At 37.6% G+C, this 23,387-nt stretch overlaps 1 pseudogene; it reads right to left on the minus strand.

The window, feature by feature from the left end:
* Positions 1 to 23,387, minus strand: part of LOC122747297 — a 56,490-nt pseudogene that overhangs the window by 644 nt on the left and 32,459 nt on the right.

The following is a 23,387-nucleotide window of genomic DNA, read 5'->3' on the forward strand; positions in this document are numbered from 1 at the left end:
AATGTCTCAGGTCAGCTGAGCCACTGCTACAGACCAGTCCATAAATTATCCTCTTGGGAGATTTATTTGAAATCACTCTCGTTGTCAATCCAAGAGGATTTAAATTCGTTAACTTAGAAAGCCCAGGGTAAGGTCCATGTATTTACTCAGGCTTTTCTCAGTGGGGCACTAGGCTTAAGTAAGGAGTAGTTTTTGTTTTCTGTCTAGACTGTCTAGAATGGCTAAGGTGAGTTACCTATTAGTTGATGGGCCAAGGTAAAAAGTGAGTTTAAAAATAAACAAGGTCCTTGTTGCTCAGTGGAAGAGGTACTTTAGAAACCCATCCCTTGAATACCAAATAGTTTAATTTTCACTAGGTTTTTTTCATAAGTTGCTTATAGTTTTTTTTAAAGATAATATATGTCTTTTAAAAAGAGAGAATTCTTTTTCAAATACATTGGGTGTGGAGGCTTAACCTGAATGATTTTTTTGTTTTCTGGAAATAATTTTCTTAAGGGGTGAGACATTTTAAATGCCTTTTTAATTAGACTTTTTAAAATTTAATGTCAGCTTAACTATACAGATATGCCTTGTGAATTTCACAGTACCACCAAATAATAGGACTCTGTGATCTATATTTGTTTTGATACTTTTCTCCCTCTTTGGCCTCAGAGTAACACTATGAATCTCAGTACAGAGATTGCCAAGGGCTTTCCTTGTAATGCAAACAGGAAAAGAGCATCCTTTCTATTCTATAGTCAGGCAAACCTCTACAAATTACATACATGTGTGTTTAGAGCATGTGAATAAAGACTCATAAGGAAGTTTTTTATCTGGGAGTAGAGCAGATTAAGTTGGTGAAGTCATTTAGATCATTGGAGAGGACCCAGCTTTTGATTTTGGTTCTACCATTAAGCCAAATCAATTTTTCTTTGCTCCATTTTCTTCATGTAGTAAAATTGAAAGTATGTTTCCTAATATCTACCTTTTCACAGGTATGATTTTTTAAAAAGGCAAGTGAAATACATTTCTTAATAACATTTATTGTGCTCTAGTGTGGGTTTTTTTACATAGAATAATTCTCAACAAAGATATGCTCTAATGGAAGGACACCTGAACTCTAAAGTCTAGTACCAGTTCTGTCACCAATTAGCTGTGTGATATTGGGCAAGCCAGCTAATCTCTCCTGGTTGTGATTTGTTTCCTCTGCCTTAAAATGAAGTGATTGGATGAGATGGTCAGTAAGGTCGGTTCCAGCTCTAAAATTCTATGATCTAAGAGATGATTCATTCTCTGTCTGGAACTTAGAGAACTCCAAACAGGCATCCTAAAGACTGCTTGTACTCTTTCCCCCACATCCTGACCTCAGTTTTACCTCCACTTCCTCTCATCCTCCAACATTTTCTTTCCCATTAATTTTTCTCTTGCTCCCCTGATCTTCCTACTATGATTTCTTCCACAAGCTTTCATTATCCCTGACCTTTATTTCTTTTTGTGTGTTGGCCTTGCTCCTTTTCCATCATTCTCTATTTCTTTCTCTGAGACTTTCAAACACGTAAGCCAAGAAAACACTGAAAATACATCTGTGAGAAGGAGAAATCTGTCTGCCCAAAAGAGGAGTCAAAAAAGGTTCTAAATTCAGCTGTGTAGCCAAACCACAGAGGGCAGGAGATAAGACAGACAGACTATTTTTTTTCCTTAAACAAAGACATAGTGTTTGCAAAATATAAAAACCTAAAAATTGCTAAAGGGGCAGGTATTGGTCCCCCAAATTCTTGCCTTCAGTCTGTGCCTGTTTTCTATTGTGCCATAGTGGCACCCTGAACCTGTAGAGAAGAAAGACACAGCCTTTTTTTTTTCATCTAAAGCATGATGCAATGGAAGGAGCACTGCCTTTGAATTGGATTCTAGTCAATGCGACCCATGATCTAAGAGACAAGTTATTTCTTTTCTTTGTTTTTTTAGTTTCTTCATCTGGATAATGAGGAAAGTAGACTAGGGAACCCTTCTAAGATTCTTTCCACCTCTAGATCCATCATCCTATGAACCTGACTGTCTTTTTTTTTTTTTTTTTTTTGCTGGGCAATGGGGGTTAAGTGACTTGCCCAGGGTCACACAGCTAGTAAGTCAAGTGTCTGAGGCCAGATTTGAACTCGGGTACTCCTGAATCCAAGGCCGGTGCTTTATCCTCTGTGCCACCTAGCCGCCCCCTGACTGTCTTTTGTGAGAAGCTCACAAAGTTAGAAGTAGAGATGATGCTAAAGGCAGCCGCTAAAGGCAGTAACAACATTTCAGTCTGATGTTGGCCCAAAGGTCCAGTCCCCTGCTTCATCAGATAGCTCAATCAATCCACCCCAAAATATTCGTTCTTCAGTTTTCTGTAAAAATCTCAAATCCTTGTTGTGGGGTACACATAGTTACTTGGAAGTGAAACCATCCAAATGCTATTAAGTCAAAGTTCAATTCTTTTCTGATCACATATCAATATTAGGTAAGCTATTGAAAATACAGTACTAGGAAAATTAATTAGCAGAAACTCATATTTTATATGACGATTATCTTCACCTTCAACAATCTTATGAGACTAGTAGTAAAGATGGATCAGCAATAAAAGAGAGAGGTCACAAAGCCAATAAGAAGTAGAGGTGAGACCCAAACCCTGATCTTTTGATGTCACAGACAGTGCTCCAACTACTACAACATGCTGCCTCTGATCAGGAATGCTTTTTTGTGTCATGGACCTCTTTGCCAATCCAGTGAAGCCCGTGAACCCCTGCTCATTATAATGTTTTTAAATGTATAAAATAAAATACATAAGTTTATAAGAAAAATCAATTGAATTGAAATACAGTTATCAAAAAAAAAAAAATTTGGGGTGGGGCAATGGGGGTTAAATGACTTGCCCAGGGTCACACAGCTAGTAAGTGTCAAGTGTCCTAGGTCCAATCTGAACTCAAATCCTCCTGAATCCAAGGCCAGTGCTCTATCCACTGTGCCACCCAGCTGCCCCCTATCAAAATATTTTTTTAAAGTTCATAGACCCCAAGTTAAGAACTCCCGAAAATACACAGGATACATATATATGTGATATGATAGATATCAATTATGTTAAGGGCTAAAATTCTAGCTAAACTGTCTAAAATATCTAATGAGTGGTCGCCAATAAGCTTTAGCAAGAGTTAGACTTTTAAGCATTTATTAAGGAGAATAAGAATTTGGTAAAGAGAGAAGAAAAGGCCTAGATTCCTATCTATTAAAGGGAGAGCACATTTCTAGCTCCCTTCTCCACCAGCATCCCCAGGAAAAGAGCGAAGAGGCAGAGCGCCTGGCTCCCCTTTTCTCCTCCCACCAGTAAAAACATCACTTCCTGACACCAAAGAAAAGACGCATGGTCCTGCCCTCAAAGACCTTCCTTCATGGCAGAGCTTTTCTACAGTAAGTCTCCAGCAGGTGGCATCATTCCAATCATTACAATTAATAGAAATAGAGGTGATGGATGTCAATCGATAGGGATAATGATAGATCAATAGAGAGTATATAAAGATAAGATATCAATCAAGAGATAGAGATAGATAATATATAGATGATAGCTAGATAGATGATAGATGGTAGATAGAGAGATAGATGATAGATAGATAGATAGATAGATAGATAGATAGATAGATAGATAGATAGATAGATAGATAAGCACTTCCAATGTGCCAAGCATTATGTAACATCAGAGAAACAAATACAAGAAAACAAGGTATTCTCTGCCCACAAGGAGCTTGTTTTCTAGTAAGAGAAAGACAAAATAAAGAGATTTAAGAATGGAAAGGAGATTTGGGCTGGCATGATTTGGAAATGATAGTCTGGAAATGACTTGAAGGCCTGATTCCACACAAGATGAACCCAGAGTGATTCCAGGGGAAAAGTCCAAGGTTCCAATGTCATGGGATAAGGATGATAGAGTACAGGCAGCATAGCTTGGAAATGGTGACTGAGAAATGCTGTGGAAATTTAAGTTGCAGCAGCAAATCAATCTTTCCTATCTTCCCTAATCATTTCTCCCCCCTAAGACGGTTCTTAATTATTTTTAAATAGGACAAGGGAGGAGAAAGAAAAGAATATTGTGTAATAATTTATTGATTATACCCAAAGCAAGAATGGATGTGGAAGATCTGGCCAATCATAGTGCCAACTATATTGTCAAGGAAGAAAGCAAAGTAGCCTGACACCAAAAATATGTCACATACCTCCCAATAGAATAAGAAGATTAAAATGGCCTTGCCTTTCTGGTTTTGATAACACTAAAGTGGTTACACAAGGATCATCACCTAATTCTACTTCATCAACAATATGGGACAACTGTTGAATGTGCTTATGAATGTAAGACTAGGTAAGAAGAGGAAGTTTTTACAGCTGAAAAGACCCTTGCCTCATTGTCTTCTTTCTCTATTATTATCCTTTTTACATCAGGTATATCTCAGTCCTTCCTCAGTCCACTACCTATTCTTTGCCTGGAAGTCAAATAAAAAATACTAACTGAGCTTCTTTTCTTAAACAGTCAACAGGTAAATACTTTTTAAGTTCCTGCTTGTCACATGACCAAAGAGATGGAGAACTAGACATTTTCTCTCATCCTCAGGTCCTCTTAAACCTCTACAAAACAGAAATTATGCACAAGAGATAATAAAACAATCTCATTTGTCTCCACAGTCTAGAACACGAAGAATCCTAATGATGTCAAAACTGATGAGCTAATAACAATGAAGGCTAAATCCCAAACCCCTAAGGTGCTCCTTCATTATCCCTTTTCCCCACCACCTACCATAGCAGGCAGGACTGCACTAACTGAAAAAGGGACTTGCAACAGAACCCAACTCTACCTTCCCCAACACCTGTTCCATGCTAAGGAAAACCAAAATGCAGAAGCTTGCTCTGGCTGGGACAGCAGCGTGCAGAACTATGCTGCAACAGAGTCAATCCAGAGAACTTAGAAACAAAGGGAGCTAGCACAGATCACAAAAGTGTAGCCAGGTCGAACTCCACTAAATCTCAAGAAAGAAGCCCGGCATCCACCTAGAGCCAGTTCTATTCCCCAACCTCCACTTCAGAAGGCACTTGGGACAGAGAGTGAGACTGGCAAAACATGGATTGTCCAGGACTGGAGGAGGCTGAGATGGCTTTGAAATCCAGCCTCCTGAGATAGCACAATTAAAAGATTAGCATTACCCAGGATATCATGAGGAAGCAAATTCAATTTAAAATCTTGAGCACAAGCAGATAAACTAACAGGAAAGATATTGTTAACAAAAGGGATTATGCCATCCATATCAGATATAAGACTCCAGATAGCTATAAATAAATATTTCAAGACAAAGGAAATATAAATCAATTCCCTGAGTCCCATGGATTCCCAAGAGAGCATGGAACTATAGCAGGATTTTCCTGAATGATTTAAAAGAGAAATAAGAATGGTGTAAGTAAAATTTATCATCTATACAGCAAAAAATAATTGGCAGAATAGAAAAACTTGAATCCACAGTGGTAAATCTTACCCAAGAAACAAGAAAGAGAATAACTAATTGGGAACACAAATGTGCAGACGTTAAGGACAATCTGAAAGAAGAGAAGCAAAAAAGCAAAAACTTAAAAAAAAAATTATCTCCAAGGGGGCAGCTAGGTGGCACAGTGGATAAAGCACTGGCCCTGGATTCAGGAGGATCTGAGTTCAAATATGGCCTCAGACACTTGACACTTACTAGCTGTGTGACCCTGGGCAAGTCATTTAAACCTCATTGCCCCACCAAAAAAAAAATAATTATCTCCATATTTAACTCGAAGATGAGAGAAAAGTTATGGATTACAGGTATCCCAGAAGAACATAAGTCAAAAATGCTGAACACTATAATGTAATAAATAATATGGAAAAACTACCAGAAGCACACAAAACAAAGTCCCCATAAAAAAAAATCCAGAGATTGTCTCAGAAACAAACAACCCTATCCTGCAAACTCCAAAACAAATACTGGTTAAATTTGGCAATTCCAATGAAAAACAACAAATTCTCCAAGTGATCTGGAGAAAGACCTTCAAGAAAATCTGAATAATAAAGGGCAATTCAGCACCCATCAGAAACCTCAGAAGAAATTGCAAACAAGATATATACAGGACAAATGGAAGATAAACTCAGAGGAAAGGGACTAGCAATAAGGGGGCAGAAGACAGTCACTTTCTTCCTCTATAAAAAAAACTGAGGCTTGAACATCATCTGCTCTAGGCTGCCAGGGCTCCTCCAGCCAAAAGAGGGCATTCACAGAGCCATTCAACAGGACAGATGGGGCACCCTTCCATTTTCCAAATTAGAACTTGGTCCCTTAATGTTGCGGCAATCTCCAATCCTCTGCTATGCCATCTGTGAAGGAAAGGGATAGAGGAGGTTTCAGCTTGATAGAAAGGAGATCTGGTGTAAGTTTTATTTCATCATCAGTTGCTTTCGCACTTTTCTTCTTTAGTTATAACCTTCTGCTGCCCCCCATTGGACATTCTTGAGTTGTATCGTTCATTCATTCATTCATCAAGTATTTGTTGTTCAAAAAATTATTACATGAGAGACCAGAGGAAGTGTGATGCCCCTGACCCAACAACAACAACATAATAAAGTCAGAAGCTGGAGCAGCTTCAGGGAAGAAACATAATAAACAGCCTCTGCCCCATGAAATTTCAGTCTGGTAGGGGAGAGAAAACATGGACATAAATCACAATTAAAATACAATGGAAAAACAAAAACAAAAAAAGGGGGCAGCTAGGTGGCATAGTGGATAAAGCACTAGCCCTGGATTCAGGAGGACCTGAGTTCAAATCTGGCCTCAGACACTTGACACTTACTAGCTGTGTGACCCTAGGCAAGTCACTTAACCCTCATTGCCCCACAAAAAAAATAATTTAAAAATAAAAAATAATGGGAATGCTACAGTATAATGGAGAAATGCAGTAAGAGAAGTACAAATTGCCCTGTTAATTCATTTCAACACATACTTTTCCTCACCTCTTTCCAATTTGGCTTCAAGGAGGTAAGGTGCTACAGTGAAGAGAAGAGCTGGAACTGTAGTCAACGGACCTGAGTTCGAATTCTGACACTGTTTCTTAATAGCTGTGTACCCCTGAGCAAATCACTTAACCTCTGTGCATCTTTGTTTCAGCATCTACAAAACGAGGATTTGAACTAGGTAGTTTCTAAGGTCTGGTCCAACTCTCTAAATCTCTAATTCTCTGAACTACCCCCACCATTCTACTGAACTGCTCTCAACAATTCACGATGAATTCCTAATTGCTAGATACACTAATCTTTTTCATCCTCATTCTCTCTGATCTCTCTGCAGGATTTGACAGCATGGACCCCCTCCTCCTACTAGATAGTCAATCTCTCCTTGCTTTCAGAAACTCTACATTCTCCTGTTTATCCCCATTCACTTCTATAGCTCCTGCTTCTTTGTCCTTATCCTCTCTTAGCTTTGGAGATGTTCATAGAAATATTTCTGCCTACATATATCCACCAAATTAGTTACCATAGAGAGAAGTTACCATGTAGAAAGAAGACTAGCAGTTGAAATGTACAGGAATTCACAGAGATAAAATCCAAGAAGTGAACCAGCAAGAAAACCCACGACCTCAAACAAATATACAAAGTGTGGGAAATGATTAAGGTGAACTTGAGATCCTAGGACAAGGAAACAATTTTGTTTTCCTGCTATCACTGAGACTTAGTGAACTTAGGACCAATGACTGAAATATGGCTAGGAAAGGTAGGCTGTGTTTAATTTTTAAAAATATTTTATTTTTTCCTCCAATTACATATAAAGACAATTTTTAACATTTGGGTGTTTGTTTTTAATTTTAAGTTCCAAATTCTATTGCTCTCTCTGTCTCTTCCCCCTCACTGAGAATGTAAGCAATCTGATATAGATTACACGTGTGCAAGCATGTAAAACATATTTCCATATTAGTCAGTTTGTGGAAGAAGAGAGGAAGGAAGGAGGAAAGAAAGGAAGAAGGTAGGAAGGAAGGAAGGATGGAAGGAAGGAAGGAAGGAAGGAAGGAAGGAAGGAAGGAAGGAAGGAAGGAAGGAAGGAAGGAAGGAAGGAAGGAAGGAAGGAAAGAAGGAAGGAACAAAAGAAGGAAGTAGTACACTTCGGTCTGTATCCAGATGCCGTCAGTTCTTTCTCTGAAGGTGGATAGTATTTTTCATCATGAGTCCTTTGGGTTTGTCTGGGATCATTGTATTTCTGAAAATAGCTAATTCATTCATAGTTGTTCATCATACAATATTGTTGTTACTGTGTACAATGTTCTCCTGGTTCTGCTCATTGCACTTTTTGTCAGTTCATGTAAGTTTTTCCAGGTTTTCTGAAATCACCCTGCTCTCACTTCTTATAGCACAATAATACTCTGTTACAATAATATACCACAACTGATTCAGCCATTCCCCAATTGATGGGCATCCTCTCAATTTCCAGCTCTTTGCCACCACAAAAAGAGGTTCTATAAATAATTTTGTGCATATAGGACCTTTATCATTTTCTTTGATCTCCTTAGGATACAAACCTATTACTGAATCAAATAGTATGCCCAGTTTTGTAGCCTTTTGGGCATAGTTACAAATTGCTGTTCACCAGTTCACAACTCCACCAACAATGTGGTATGCTGTATTTTTTTTAAAAGATAGATAATGAGGAGAATAGGTGAAATTGAATTATATATTAAGAAGATACACTTATGTGAGAAAATACCAAAACAAGAGAGGGCAAAGATGGTAGAAAGAATTTGCGTGATGATTAATGAAGGGAGAATAGAATAACTACCATTTATATAACACTTTAAAGTTTGCACAGCACTTTGTGTGTAATATTTCATTTGATCCTCACAATGACCTGTAAGGCAGTGTTATTAACAGTCCCAATTACCTATTAGAAGCTGAGAAATGAGAAAGGTTAATGGATTTTGCTCAGGGTCATACAACCAATAAGTGTCTGAATTAGGATTCAAACTGAGGTTTCCTTGATCCTATGTCTGGCACTCTACCCACTACACTAGGCAACCTATGTGCTATAAAACAATAAATAATATCATTGGAAAATAAAACAGACCACCTGAACATAAAGAGGAAATAGATGAGAAGATCAGGAAACATCAAAATTATGACATGGAGGCATGGCCTGGCCTAATGAGAGGAGTGGATTAGAGGCCCAGTGCTACTTGGTCTTGTGTCTTGACCCTGCATTATTTAACATTTTTATCAATGACTTGTATGAGAAAATAGATGGAATATTATAATAGTGCTGGGGGACTTCATTATCCAAACATTTGCTGGAGCTCTTTCTCTACTAGAAGCAGATCAGCTAAGAATTTCTTGACTTGCCTAAATGATAAATTTATCCTTCCAAAGATAGAGGAACCAAAAAGAGGAACTTCTATTCTGGCTGTAATTCTCACCAAGAAGGAGGAACTGTTTGCTGGGGGTGGAAATACTGGGAATCTGGGCAGGGGGGAGTAATTACTGCATCTTTGAGTTTGTGATAGAGAAGGAAAATAAAATTGGACGTAGGCTGACGTGCCCCTCTGGTTTTAGGGGAACAGATTTCAAAAGATTTAGAAAAAGGGTATAATAAGATCCTGTGGATTAAATATCTATAGAGGAAGTTACCCCAGGAAAGATGGGAAACTGTCAAGGATGATATTCTGAAGACACAAAGAGAAACTATTCTGATGAGAAGAAAAAGGGGAAGTCACCAAAAGAGACTAATGTGGAAGAACATCAATCAACTTAGATTTTTTATAAAAGACATGTATAAAAGACAGAAGCAAGGACAAATAACAAAAGTCTGCCAGAGATCTGAGATAGAGATAGGGATGCTAAAAGTCACAATAAACTGAGATTGGCAAAAAGAAAGAAGCTAGAATGACAAAAAGTCCTTTTTTGTTGTTGTTAGAGGTAGCTAGTTGGTGCAGTAGATAGAGCACAGGAACTTCAGGAAGACCGAAGTTCAAATACAGTCTCAGATACTTGTTAACTATGTGACCCTGGGGAAGTCACTTAACACTGACTCAGTTTGCTCAACTGTAAAATGAGGATAAAAATAGTATCTACTTCCCAGAGTTTTTGTGAGGATCAAGAGAGATATTTGTATAGTGCCTGGCACATTGGTAGGTGCCTACTAAATGCTTCTTTCTTTCCTTCCTTCTTTTTTCAGCTACACTGAAGAAAAGAAGAGGACCAAAGAAAGAATTGGGGCATTTCTGAGGATTGATAGGATGAAGATAACTGATAATGGAAAGGAAACAGAGCTACTCAATTCTTATCTTTTTTCCATCCCCAGTATTTAGCACAGTGCCTGGCAAACAGTAGATACTTAATGCATGCTGGTTGATTAATTTATTGATTTTGGTTCTGTTTTCTCAATGACCTTCAGACTGAAAAGAAAAGAACAAAAAAAAGTCTATTTGAGAGAAAGCAAGAAAGTATCTAGATGGTCTTAATGAGTTCAAGTCACCAAACCCAAATTATACCTCTAGTGTACTGAAAAAAAAATGTAGATTTTATTTCTGAGCCATTGTTAATATTCATTGAAAGATGGAGAATCGGGGGGCAGCTAGGTGGCACAGTGGATAAAGCACTGGTCCTGGATTCAGGAGGACCTGAATTCAAATTCAGCCTCAGACACTTGACACTTACTAGCTGTGTGACCCTGGGCAAGTCACTTAACCCTCATTGCCCTGCAAAAAAGAAAGAAAGAAAGAAAGAAAGAAAGAAAGAAAGAAAGAAAGAAAGAAAGAAAGAAAGAGAGAGAGAGAGAGAGAGAGAGAGAGAAAGAAAGAAAGAAAGAAAGAAAGAAAGAAAGAAAGAAAGAAAGAAAGAAAGAAAGAGAATCGAAAGGGTGACCAAGGATCAGAGCAGGACATATGATTTTCCAATTTTCAAAAAACAAGTGAAAGTAGAGTTTATAAACAGTAGACCTCAAAAATAAATAAATAAACAAACAAATAAATAAAAATAAACAGTAGACTTCAATGACTAGCAAAATTCTGGAACATATTACTAAAGGAGTGGTTAGTGAACATTTAGAAAAGGGATCAATGATCAATAACTGGCATGGTTTCATCAAGAAAAGGTCACAACAGATTATTCACATGTTCTTTTCAAGGATACTAGATAGGTAGATCAGGGTGATGTTTTTGATATAGCATACCTAGAACAAAATATTTAATAGAGCTTTTCATGCTGTTCTTGTGAACGACATAGATAGATGTGGCCTAGACAATAGTACAGTTATGTGAACTGGAACAGGTTGGATGATTAGACCCAAAGGGTCTAATTCAAGGTCAACTGTAAAGTTTTTAATGGAGTATGTGAGGGATTCATGTTTGGCCCTGTGCTATTTAACATGTTATCTGTGTTTTGGATCCAAGAACAGATAGCATGTTTATCAAATTTGTGGGTGACCCAAAGCTAGAAAATATGGTGAACATGTTAGATAAGAGAATTAGGATCTAAAATTATCTCAACAGGCTGGAATGTTGTGCCAAACCTAAAAAAATAGATGGAATTTAATTAGAAAATATAGGGGGGCAGCTAGGTGGTGCAGTGGATAAAGCACTGGCCCTGGATTCAGGAGGACTTGAGTTCAAATCCAGTTTTAGCCATTTGCCACTTACTAGCTGTGTGACCCTGGGCAAGTCATTTAACCCTCATTGCCCCGCAAAAAAAGAAAGAATATATATATATATATATATATATATATATATATATATATATATATATATAAATTCTTACATCTAAATTCAATAAATCATTTTCTTTTCTGTTCTTTTGACCTGGAATATTGTTTTTGTTTTTGTTTTCTTTGTTTGTGGGGCAATGAAGGTTAAGTGACTTGCCCAGGGTCACAGAGCTAGTAAGTGTCAAGTGTCTGAGGCCAGATTTGAACTCAGGTCCTCCTGAATCCAGGGCCAGTGCTTTATCCACTGTACCACCTATCTGCCCCCCTTGACCTGGAATATTAACAATCTTTTTATTATCATTAAATTCCAGCTTAACATTGCAAAAATTCTCAGTAATCCTTAAACCCTAACATTCTTTTTTTTTCGGGGGGGAGGGGGGCAAGGCAACAAGGGTTAAGTGACTTGCCCAGGGTCACACAGCTAGTAAGTGTCAAGTTTCTGAGGCTGGATTTGAACTCAGGTACTCTTAATCCAGGGCTAGTACTTTATCCACTGTACCACCTAGCTGCCCCTTAACCCTAACATTCTTTTTTTTTTTTTTGGTGAGGCAATTGGGGTTAAGTGACTTGCCCAGGGTCACACAGCTAGTAAGTGTCAAGTGTCTGAGGCTGGATTTGAACTCAGGTACTCCTGACTCCAGGGCCGGTGCTCTATCCACTGTGCCACCTAGCCGCCCCCCTAACATTCTTAATAAAGGGCTTTTCCAGTAAGGACATGTCTCTTCTTCCTTGCTATAAAGTGTTGTGGAACAAAGGCCAAGAACTATGTACATCTTACTGCCAAATCTTGGATGCTGCTGCAGTGGGAATTACTGCACAAGATCTGGTCATAGCCCAGGCCCTGAAACGTTCTTGTTCATGAACTGCCTCTACACAAAGCAAGTCTGCAACTTGGTAAGTTTGTCAATATGAGGATCAAAGATCTTCTCACAAAGCCTCAGCCCAGTTTCTTGCTGCAGCTGCTATAAGTAAGCCCTGATCACTTCATCTTTTTGGTTATTTGCAGGTTTGGCATAAATTGCATTAAATCAATAAGTCATTTTCCCAAGTACAAGATGAGAAGGTGTGGCCAAATGCACTTCATCTGAAAAAGACTTATTTAGGGGTCTGAAGACTCAATATGAGGCTATAGAATTGTATTGTGTTCTTAGCCTGTGTTAATAGAGGCATACAATCCAAGCTTAGGGATGTGATAGTCCCACTGTATGTTGTCTTGTTCTGACCAATTGTGATCAGTTCTGGGCACAGCATTGTAGAAATACATTGGGAGAGCTAGAAAGTGTACAAAGATTGGCAATTAGAATGACAAATGGCCTGGAGATTATACTGAATTCAAATTGAAGGAAATGAGTATGCTTAGCCTGCAAAGGGGAAGATTTAAAGGAGGACATGATCACTGCCTTTAAACATTTTGAAGGGATGTCATGTGGAAGATAAATCAGACTTTTCTTTCTGGCCCCAGAAGGTAGCTGTAGAAGCAAGGGACAAATTTAGACTTGATATAAGGGAAAACTTTCTAATAATTAGTTTTCAAAAGGTGAAATGGGCAGCAACAAGAAGCAGTGGATTACTCTTTGCTGGAGCTCATCAAACAGATTGAATAAATACTTATCAATTATTTTGTAAAAGGGGAATAAGGTGGCACAGTGGATAAGGTGCTGAGCCTGGAAGACTGATCTTCCTGAATTCAAATATGACCTCAGACAATTATTTGCTGTGTGACCCTGAGCAAGTCACTAAACCCTGTTTGCCTCAGTTCTTCTTCAGTAAAATGAGCTAGAGAAGGAAATGGCAAACCACCCTAGTATCTCTGTGAAGAAAACCTCAAATGTGGTCATGGAGAGTTATACACAACTGAAAAACAAATTAACAAAAAAAATTATATAAGAGATTCTTGACAAATCCAATATGCTGTACAAGGGCTTTTTAATCAACTAGATTACCTCTAAAATACCTAGACTAGATTACTCTGAAGGTCTCTGAACTCTGATTCTGTGATTCCCAAACTAATAAGGTTCCTCAAAGATTCTGACCTTAGCTGCCTTCTTTTTTTTTAAATTTTTTTTCCTTGACAATATTATTCAGTTTCAACTGATACTATTATGTGGATGACACCCAAATATATCTCTACAATCCTGACTTCTGGATGACTCCTCACTAACTAAAAAAAAAAATCTCTCTACCTGGATGTCTCATCAAAACCTCAAACTCAACATCTGTTTTCCTGAATGCTGACTTTCCTGTTCATAATTTTTAAATGTCCTGCCTCCCCCTTTAAAATTCAACTTTCGGGGCAGCTGGGTGGCACAGTGGATAAAGCACCAGCCCTGGATTCAGGAAGACCTGAGTTCAAATCCAGCCTCAGACACTTGACACTTACTAGCCGTGTGACCCTAGGCAAGTCACTTAACCCCCTTTACCCTGCCAAAAAAAGAAAAAGAAAAAAAACTCAACTTTCAAGGACCACCTTATCTTTCCTTTTAGCAACAACCTTCCCCCTTTGATCTCATTTAGTTTGTTTTACAACTATTTAATGTACTTCTTGGGGAATTCTATGTAAAACAATGATCTATATCCATGCCTTATCTTTCTTTTAGACTATTAGTGTCTTTTTTGCAGGGCAATGAGGGTTAAATTACTTGCTCAGGGTCACACAGCTAGTAAGTGTCAAGTGTCTGAGGCCATATTTGAACTCAGGTCCTCCTGAATCTAGAACCAGTGCTTTATCCCACTGTGTCACCTAGCTGCTCCCAGACTATTAGTTTCTTGAGGGCAGCAACCTTATCATATCTAAACATTGCATTGCTGTCCATTACTGTTCCCTATACATAGAGTTTAATAAATTTTTGTGGAATGAGTAACTTCCATCTGGAAATCAGGTAAAGCTATCAATCAATCCATCAATAAATGTCTTGTATATAGTAGGTGTTTGATAAAAGTTTATTGCATGAGTGAATATATTTTTGAGAGCCTACTTTGTGCTTAGCATCATATTGGGTACTGTGGAAACCATAAAAGAAGAATAAGACACGCTACCTGCCCTCAAGGAGTATATAATATAATAATTTGTAGATGCCAGCTCTAGCATGTAGTGCCCTTTCCATTTATGGTGTTTTCTCCAGTCTAGTTTGAAGGGGGAAAACATAAAAAAGGAATAGCAGAAGAAACTACACTAGGAATAGCAACTGAGAAGATGGTTTAAAATAAGTAGCATGGAGAAGGGACAAGATGGGGAGAAGAGAAAGAAAGGAATACAGGGCACCAGTCATCATAAAACTGCTAAAAAGAAAATTACAGACAAGTAATAGTAGGTATTGGTGAAATAGTAGAAACAGTGGTGGCAGTGTCAAAAACAGAATAATAGGCAGAATGAGTCTTACATTTTTGTAGATGGCCAGGGTAGGAGTTTGTTTTGATTGACTATGCATATTTATTATGGAGGTTTTGTGTTGGGTTTTTTTTTTCTCAATAAGGAGGTAGGAGTGGGGAGAGAGAAAAAAATGTGTTTATTATTTGAAAAAAAATCTAATTTAAAAAAGAATAAACTACTGCTCAATGAGTATATTTAAACAAAACTATTATGATGTCTAGAAGCATTAAAATGACCAAGCACTACCACTGGCCAGTCTGAGCACCTTCTTCCCTCAATGGTCCTGTAAAGACATATTGCCTAAAGTTTGCGTCTGAACTTCTAAAAAGCGGGCCTTTCAATCCTACTAAAGGAGATGGATGATTGAGTGTAGTAGAAAAAGGAATGAACTGGAAATCAGAAGGCCTAAGTCATGAGCCATCAAAGGAGTCAGAAGAAAATGGATCACAGATAGAATGAAGACCATTGTCAGGGAAGCCAAGAGGAAGTAGCTTCAGCAGAGGAGGTTAGGGTGCATTGCTTTGGGGGCTGTTTTGCTGATTGATTTTCTACTCCCTGCATCCAAATAACACATTTTATATTCTTCCTTTAATTTTTGTTAAGTTTCTATAAGAAAACAAAAAGTAAGTTGTTGATTGAGAGGCCAGTGAGTAGAGAGGGAAAACAATTTCCTACTGGGAGTAATTGCCATTCATTGTTTTGTTGTACTTATAGCCTGTGTTTTATGGGAGTACCTCAAAGAACTTTTGTCAAATTAAACTTTTGAAAGCATTATTTATTTCCTCATCCATCTTTTAAGCAAATGGGAGATTAAGGAATTGAATAGCTCACCCAAACTGAAGCAACAAATCAGTGGAATTGAGATGAGGAACTTGAGACTTCTGACTACTATTTCCTGCTTTCAAATGCAGTAAAAGGAAACAATGCAATTGTTCAATCCAGGATCTAAAAGGTTCTCTCCCTCCTTCCTCTCCTATGAACAGAAAGAAACAGACATAATTAGCAGGAATATCCCACTTACTTTGGAGAGTTTCTGCCAATTGCAATATGCTCCTAATGAGATCATAGGCCTCAGGGACTTACTATCACCAGGTGCCCTAGACACCTTAAGATTCTTCAAAGCTGTAATTATCCTTGACTGACTATTCCGCCCCAATTTGCTGCCTTACCAAATAAATAAGCAATTGTTTAGCAGTGGTGACAAATAGAATTCATAGTGGAAGAAGAAAGACAGGAAAGGGCTGTTGGAGAAATACAAAGCATATTGTGCCTCCCGTGACAAAAATGCCACATTTGGGTTCCAGGGAAGCAGGAAGATAGAGTAGAACATTTGAACAGTTACCACTGCTTCTGTCTCAGAGTCCAGTTGAACTGTCTGAAAATCAGGGGCTTGAGAAAATTCATGAAGAGTGATAAATTAACTAGTCCATGTCATATTCTATTGCAGGAAGTCTTCTTTTGTCTTTGGAATCAACAGATAGATGGACTTTTATTACACATGTGTTTTAATCATCATCATCATGAAACTTTACTTTTATCACATTATGTACAAAAGGTATCTTTGATAAACAGTTCATTTCCCCCCAAGACTCGATTATGGCCCTTCTTTTTTTTTTTAGTGAGGCAATTTGGGTTGAGTAACTTGCCCAAGGTCACACAGCTAGTAAGTGTTAAGTGTCTGAGGCCAGATTTGAACTCCTGACTCCAGGGCCAGTGCTCTATCCACTGCACCACCTAACTGCCCCATTGGTCCTTTTTTTTTTTTCCAAAAATTTATATACTTTATTTAACATTTATTTTTTAAAATTTGAGTTCCAAATTTTGTCCTTCCTGTCCACCCCTCTCCCACCCATTGGGATGTCAAGTAATATGATATCAATTATACATGTGAGGTCATGCAAAATGTATTTCCATATTAGCCATGTTAGGGGAAAAAAAAGAAAAATAAAGAAAGTGAAAAATTATGCTTCAATCTGCACTTAGAGTTCATCAGTTCTCTTCTGGGATGCTCTGGAATTATTTTGGATCATTGTATTGATCAGAGTAGCTGAGTCTTTCACAGTTGATCACCATTACAGTATTGCTGCTATTGTGTACAATGTTCTGATTCTGCTTACTTCACTTTGCATCAGTTCACAGATTTTTCTGAAACTAGATGTACTTTTATAAATAGAAACAAGAGGATTCTTGGCATTCATCAAAGAGAGTTAAGACCTTTTTTAAAAAAATTAATTAATTTCTACTTATCAGGAGAGAAACTTGGGATCAATTAGCATAAAGGTACTATGACTCACTGAACCACCCCCCCAAAAAAATCAATAAAGCCTGATTTAGGAAATAAGCCAAAAAGCTAACGAACAAAAAACCCTTGAAATGGGGTTTTTACAAGGGTCTGGCCCTAACGAAATAGGACAAAAAGAAACTAGAAAGTGGTAACAGTTACAGCAGCTGGTCCCTAACTAGTGAAAACAGGTTGATGATGAGTTGTTCCTGGAAGAAAGCAAGACCTATTCTTATACAAAGCTAGATTATAACTTTTTATTTAAATTTAAAACTGAAAGGGACCTTAGACTTTTAAAGCTTGACCCCAATGTCATTCGGACAACCTAGTCAAGATTTATTTTCTGATCTTAGATCTTTGCAGCTAGAAGGGGCCTTAGAGATAATCTAAGTCAAACTCCTTATTTTGAAGAGTGAGAAAAATAAAACCTATAATTTTCAAACAAACCAGAGAAGGAGCCAGAGTCATCTTATTCTTATTATATAAAGGAAACCACTTTTAAAAATAAGTCCTCCTTCTGATGGAACAATTAGGTATTTAACCCATCCTACTAGTGTAAGAAGGTTCAAGACTAGAGCCCCTGATTGATTTGATGAATTTTCCTCTCCCTCTGATGAAATTATAAGGTGTGAACATTTGTTGGAGGCATCTAAGGATAATTCCCTTAATGCACTTTGGGCATGCCCACTGGCATCTTGTAAGGGGGGGCCCCAGAAGACCCAATCACTGATTGGGTTTCAGAGACTGGGATGATTGATGAGGACAAGCCTCGTTCTTGGAGAGCCTGCCTTTCTCTATAATTTATAAACTCTAGTAAAAATAAATGCTAATCCTCATCTGAGCCATCAGTGAGTTTTAATCTTTTTGCTAGTGGAAGATCTTAGCTTGATGTCGATGGCTGCTGACTGCTGAAAGTTGGGGTGGCTGTGGCCATTTCTTAAAATAAGACAACGATAAAATTTGCCACAGGGGCAGCTAGGTGCGCAGTGGATGAAAGCCTGGCCCTGGATTCAGGATGGACCTGAGTTCAAATCCGACCTCACACACTTGCACTTCCTAGCTGTGTGACCCTGGGCAAGTCACCTAATCCTCATTGCCACCACCACCACCACCCCCCCAAAAAAGAAAAAGAAATTTGCCACATCAATTAACTCTTTCTTTCACTTGAACACTTATAGGACATTGTGGGGTTATTAATTAGCCTAATTTCAATATTGTTTTTTCTCAAAGGATAGGAAGGCCTGAGGAGAGGGAGAGAGATGGGGAACAGTCAATTGGTGCAGTTTGTAGTGCCAAAACAATTACAACACACCAAAGATCACTGATCACAGGCCACCCTAGGAACTATAACAATAATGAAATAATTTGAGATATTGTGAGAATTACCAAAATGTGACACAGACATGATGTGAGTGCATGCTGTTGGAAAAATGGCACAGAAAGACTTGTTCAACGCAGGGTTGCCACATACCTTCAATTTGAAAAAAAAAGGGATATCTATGAAGCTTAATAAAGCAAAACATGAACAAGGTATACCTATATATCTTATATAGAGAGAGAAGGGGATTTCCTGATACTCATTAAAGAATGAAGCAGATTTTCCATATAGTTCCTCAGCGGTGTCCAACCAGGAAAACAAAGACAGTGAGTTTCTTGAATGTTGCATGGCAGAGATTGCTTACTAGGCAGTTCCCAAAACAAGTATATGTTCTGGAAGGAATATAAACCACAAGATTGTACTATAAAGGCCTAAGGAAACAGCATACAACTAACTCTGTGGGAAAGAAGGGCTTGCTCAATGTCAATATGTTGTCCTGATGGCAATCCCAAGTGCAGTTCTTTTCTGAGGTGAGTTGATGGATTATTTATGTGCTTTACGTGTTTTTCTTTATTTGTTTCTGTGAGTCCTTTGCATCTTCTGCATTCAGAGTTTCTTAAGAATTTACACACACTGATGCCCACTGAAAGAAGCAGAAGGTAGTAAAAAACAAAAACAAAAACAAAAAAACCGGAAATAAAGAATCAAGAGGATTAAACTCTTTTAATGAGTTATCAGATTAAGCAAATTACTTAATTTGTTCATCTGCAAAATGAGGACCTGATCTCTAAGGTCCCTCCCTTCTAGTGGCAAACCGATAAGATTGTTTATTTACAAAGATATGATTTGCTGAAGTTGGGTCAAGTTTAAAAGAATCAAAGAAATCAATCTGTTGAACCAAGATGCTTCAATACTCAGTTTCTGCCAACAGGAGGTTGGTTCTGCTCAGTGTGTCTATAGATAATGATTGTCACAATGATGACACAGTGATGATGCTGACACTGATAAACTTTAAGGTTTGCAAAGTGCTTTATCCTAACAACAACCCTGGGAACTTGATGCTATTATCCCCATTTTATAGATGAGGAAACTAAGGCTGAGGAAAATTAATCAACTTGCCAGGTCACTGTGCCACCTTGCTCAGCGCAAGGATTTGTCCTGAGAAAAAAGTGGGAATCAGAATCGAAAGGGAGAAATATGTAGCTCTGTAACTGCATTCAGAACTAATCTAGCCTGAATGCCTTCAAGTGATTTTTACTGAATAGTGTAATGAAAGGAACATTGACTCCAGAGTCAAGAAGACTTGGGTTCAAATTCTCTCTGATGTTTACTACCTTGCTTAATTTCCTTGGCCTCCATTTCCTCATCTCTAATAAGAGGAGGCTGGACCAAAAGGACTTCTGAAGTCCCTTTCATTTCCAGATCTATAAGCCTATGAGAATCCTATAACCTTTTTTGTTTTTTGTTTATTTATTATTTATTTGTTTATTTGTTCATTCATTCATTTATTGCTTATTTATTTATTTGCTTATCTATTTATCCATTTATTTATTCGTTTGTCTATTTGTTTATTCATTCATTCATTTATCCATTTATCTGTTTATCTTTTTTTTGTTTATTTGTTTGTATATTTTTGCAGGGCAATGAAGGTAAAGTGACTTGCCCAGGGTCACATAGCTGGTAAGTGTTAAATGTCGGAGGCCCCACTTCAACTCAAGTCCTCCAGAATCTAGAGTTGGTGTTTTATCCACTGTGCCACCTAGCTGCCCCCCAATAATCCTTTAACCTTAATAATACCAAGGCTTAAATGAGAATGAGAATTTCATGGGATACCATGTCAGATAATTCAGTTTGGTGACATGTGGAGAGGATATTAGAAAATGTACCAACATCAATTTATATGAGCTAGAAAAACTAGCAGTTTAAAAAAAAAACTCATTAAGTCTTACCTTAATATAATGGGTAAGGAAAATATAGAATTTGTCATAATTTTCTTCCCTTTATGAAAAAATAAAGTCCCAGTATCCAATCCTACTACCAAACAAATATGGCATCCTGCAAAATAATAATAATTCATTTATACGGTGCTTTAAAATTTACGCAGCTCTTTTCTCAGAACAATCTGTAAAGTAGGTGATACTCTATAGATGAGCCAACAGAGGTAAAGAAAGGGATGTGTTTTGCCCACAGTCTCAGAGCTAGTAAGTAATGGGTCCAAGACTCAAAACTTACATCTGTGGATTCCAAGACTCTTCCCACTTCCTATCAAAGTATTATTATCCAATTTTACAGATGCAAAAACTGAGATGGAAAGAAATTAAATGATTTGCCTGAAGTCAACAAGTAGTAGGGCCAAAATTTAAACCCAGTTCCTCTAATTCCAAATCTCTTTTCTACTACATCAAACTGTCTCCCTGATGGGAGTTGGATTGCTCACAAATATCTCATGCAGTTTGTAAAATATAATCAGTCAGGGGCAGCCAGGTGGCACAGTGGATAAAGCACCAGCTCTGGATTCAGGAGGACCCGAGTTCAACTGTGACCTCAGACACTAGACACTTTACTAGCTGTGTGACCCTGGGTAAGTCACTTAACCCTCATTGCCCCGCCAAAACAACCACCACCACCACACATATATATGTATATGTATATGTATATATGTATGTATGTATGTATGTGTATATATATGTATATATGTGTATATATATATACCAGTCAGAAAATTTTTAAAAAGAAAGGATAGCTATTTATGGAATAAAGATGTTTGGCTTATTGATACCACTTCTTAGTGCAGCTCTGATTCCAAGCCCTGTTGGTTCCTGTATCAGGCCCAGAGATGATTCTGTAGCAAAATTAGACCAGACCAAGGATCAACTCCTTCCTCACTCAATTTGTGAAGCCAATCATTTTCTTTCAGCAGTTTAGATGACAGCTTCCCCTCAAAGGAAACAAATATATGGGTTTTCTAATCTCCATTATAATTTAGGAAGTCAACAACAACAACAAAAAGTCTTTCCTTTGTTATATGCTGGCGCATTTTCCCTTAGTGTGACCTCTTCTCACAGAGAGAGAGTCAGACAAACACCTTTTTCTCATGAGCACTCAAGTAGCCAATTTAGAAAAGTCAGAAGAATAAAATTATTAGGCTCAGATGCAAGTTGAAAAATTTATTATAAAATTAAAACTAAGTTAGTTGGAAACTTTGTTTTTAGTATATTAGGTTCCAATTCGGAACCTATATTCACCATTGTGTACACTGCTGCCTTTAAGTAGAGAACAAGGGAAGAGTGCAAGAAAGAGTTTGGTGACTCTTTGGCCTAAGAAGAATAGTCAGGTCCAAAGGAGTCTCCAAAATGTATTCCTTACTCCAAATTTTAAAATATAAATGCTAAAATAAATAAAGTATACTTACTTTTTAAGTTAAGAAGGAAAAGGGAAATAAAACAAAAAACAAAAACAAAACATCTTCCTGGTTCTCTGAATATCTTGTTTTTTTGTTTTGTTTTGGTTTTTGGTTTTGGTTTTTTTTTTTTTTTCGGTAAGGCAATTGGGGTTAAGTGACTTGCCCAGGGTCACACAGCTAGTAAGTGTTAAGTGTCTGAGGCCTAATATGAACTCAGGTACTCCTGACTCTAGGGCCGGTGCTTTATCCACTGCGCCACCTAGCTGCCCCGAATATCTTGTTTTTTTTTTTTAAGTAGCTAAGTATGTTCAGGGTTAAAAAAATGCATAGATTTTTCTTTTTACAATAAAAAAATTAATAAATGGTTTAACAACCAGACTCAGCTGATGGGATGCTTAGTTTTGTTGAACAGCCTTTTTCCCCCTTTGAGTGTGTGTGTGGGGCGGGGGGGGGTGCGTATTCATTAAAGTGATATATAAACAAAAGATATCAATAAAATTTAAATTTTAAAAGCTTGTTAAAGAAAAGAGAAATGGTGATTATAGATAGAATAAATAGAGAATTGGTGAATATAAATATAAATTGTGATAGCCTTAATACATCATTTCATTTAAATCTCCCCAAAACCTGGTGAAGTAGATACCATTATTACTATTTTGAATTTTATAGATGAGCTTAGAGGCTAATTGTTTTGCCTCAGTCATGCAGATAGTAAGCAGGATTCAAAACTCAAGTCTTTTGAACTCCAAATAGAACCACCATGTCCATTTTACCAAGCTGCCTCTTTCAGGTGGAAGGATAATAATGGTCATATTGTGTCTAGAGGCTTAATTCCCGCCCCCCCCCCAATTCTATTCTTTTTTCTTTTTTCTTTTTTTTGCAGGGCAATGAGAGTTAAGTTATTTGCCCAGGGTCACACAGCTAGTAAGTATCAAGTGTCTGAGGCCGGATTTGAACTTAGGTACTCCTGAATCCAAAGCCAGTGCTTTATGGACTGTGCCACCTAACTGTCCTTAGCCAGTTCTATTCTTAATGCTGAATAGAAAGAAAATCTTTTGTGTTTCTATAGTCCCAGAATAAAATAAGAAATATCAAGTAAATGACTCAAGATTATAGTTTCTTATTTTTATCTTTTACTTTTTATATCACCTTAATGTCTAAATATATCTTTCCCTATTTTCCTAACCACAGAGCCTGCAATTTTTTGTTGCATTTTTTTTCCAAGGAATGCCTTGTAAAGGCAAATAAAAATCAGAGGGGGAAAAAGCATTTCAGTA

Source organism: Dromiciops gliroides, chromosome 3, assembly GCF_019393635.1.
Source record: "Dromiciops gliroides isolate mDroGli1 chromosome 3, mDroGli1.pri, whole genome shotgun sequence".
NCBI lineage: Eukaryota > Metazoa > Chordata > Mammalia > Microbiotheria > Microbiotheriidae > Dromiciops > Dromiciops gliroides.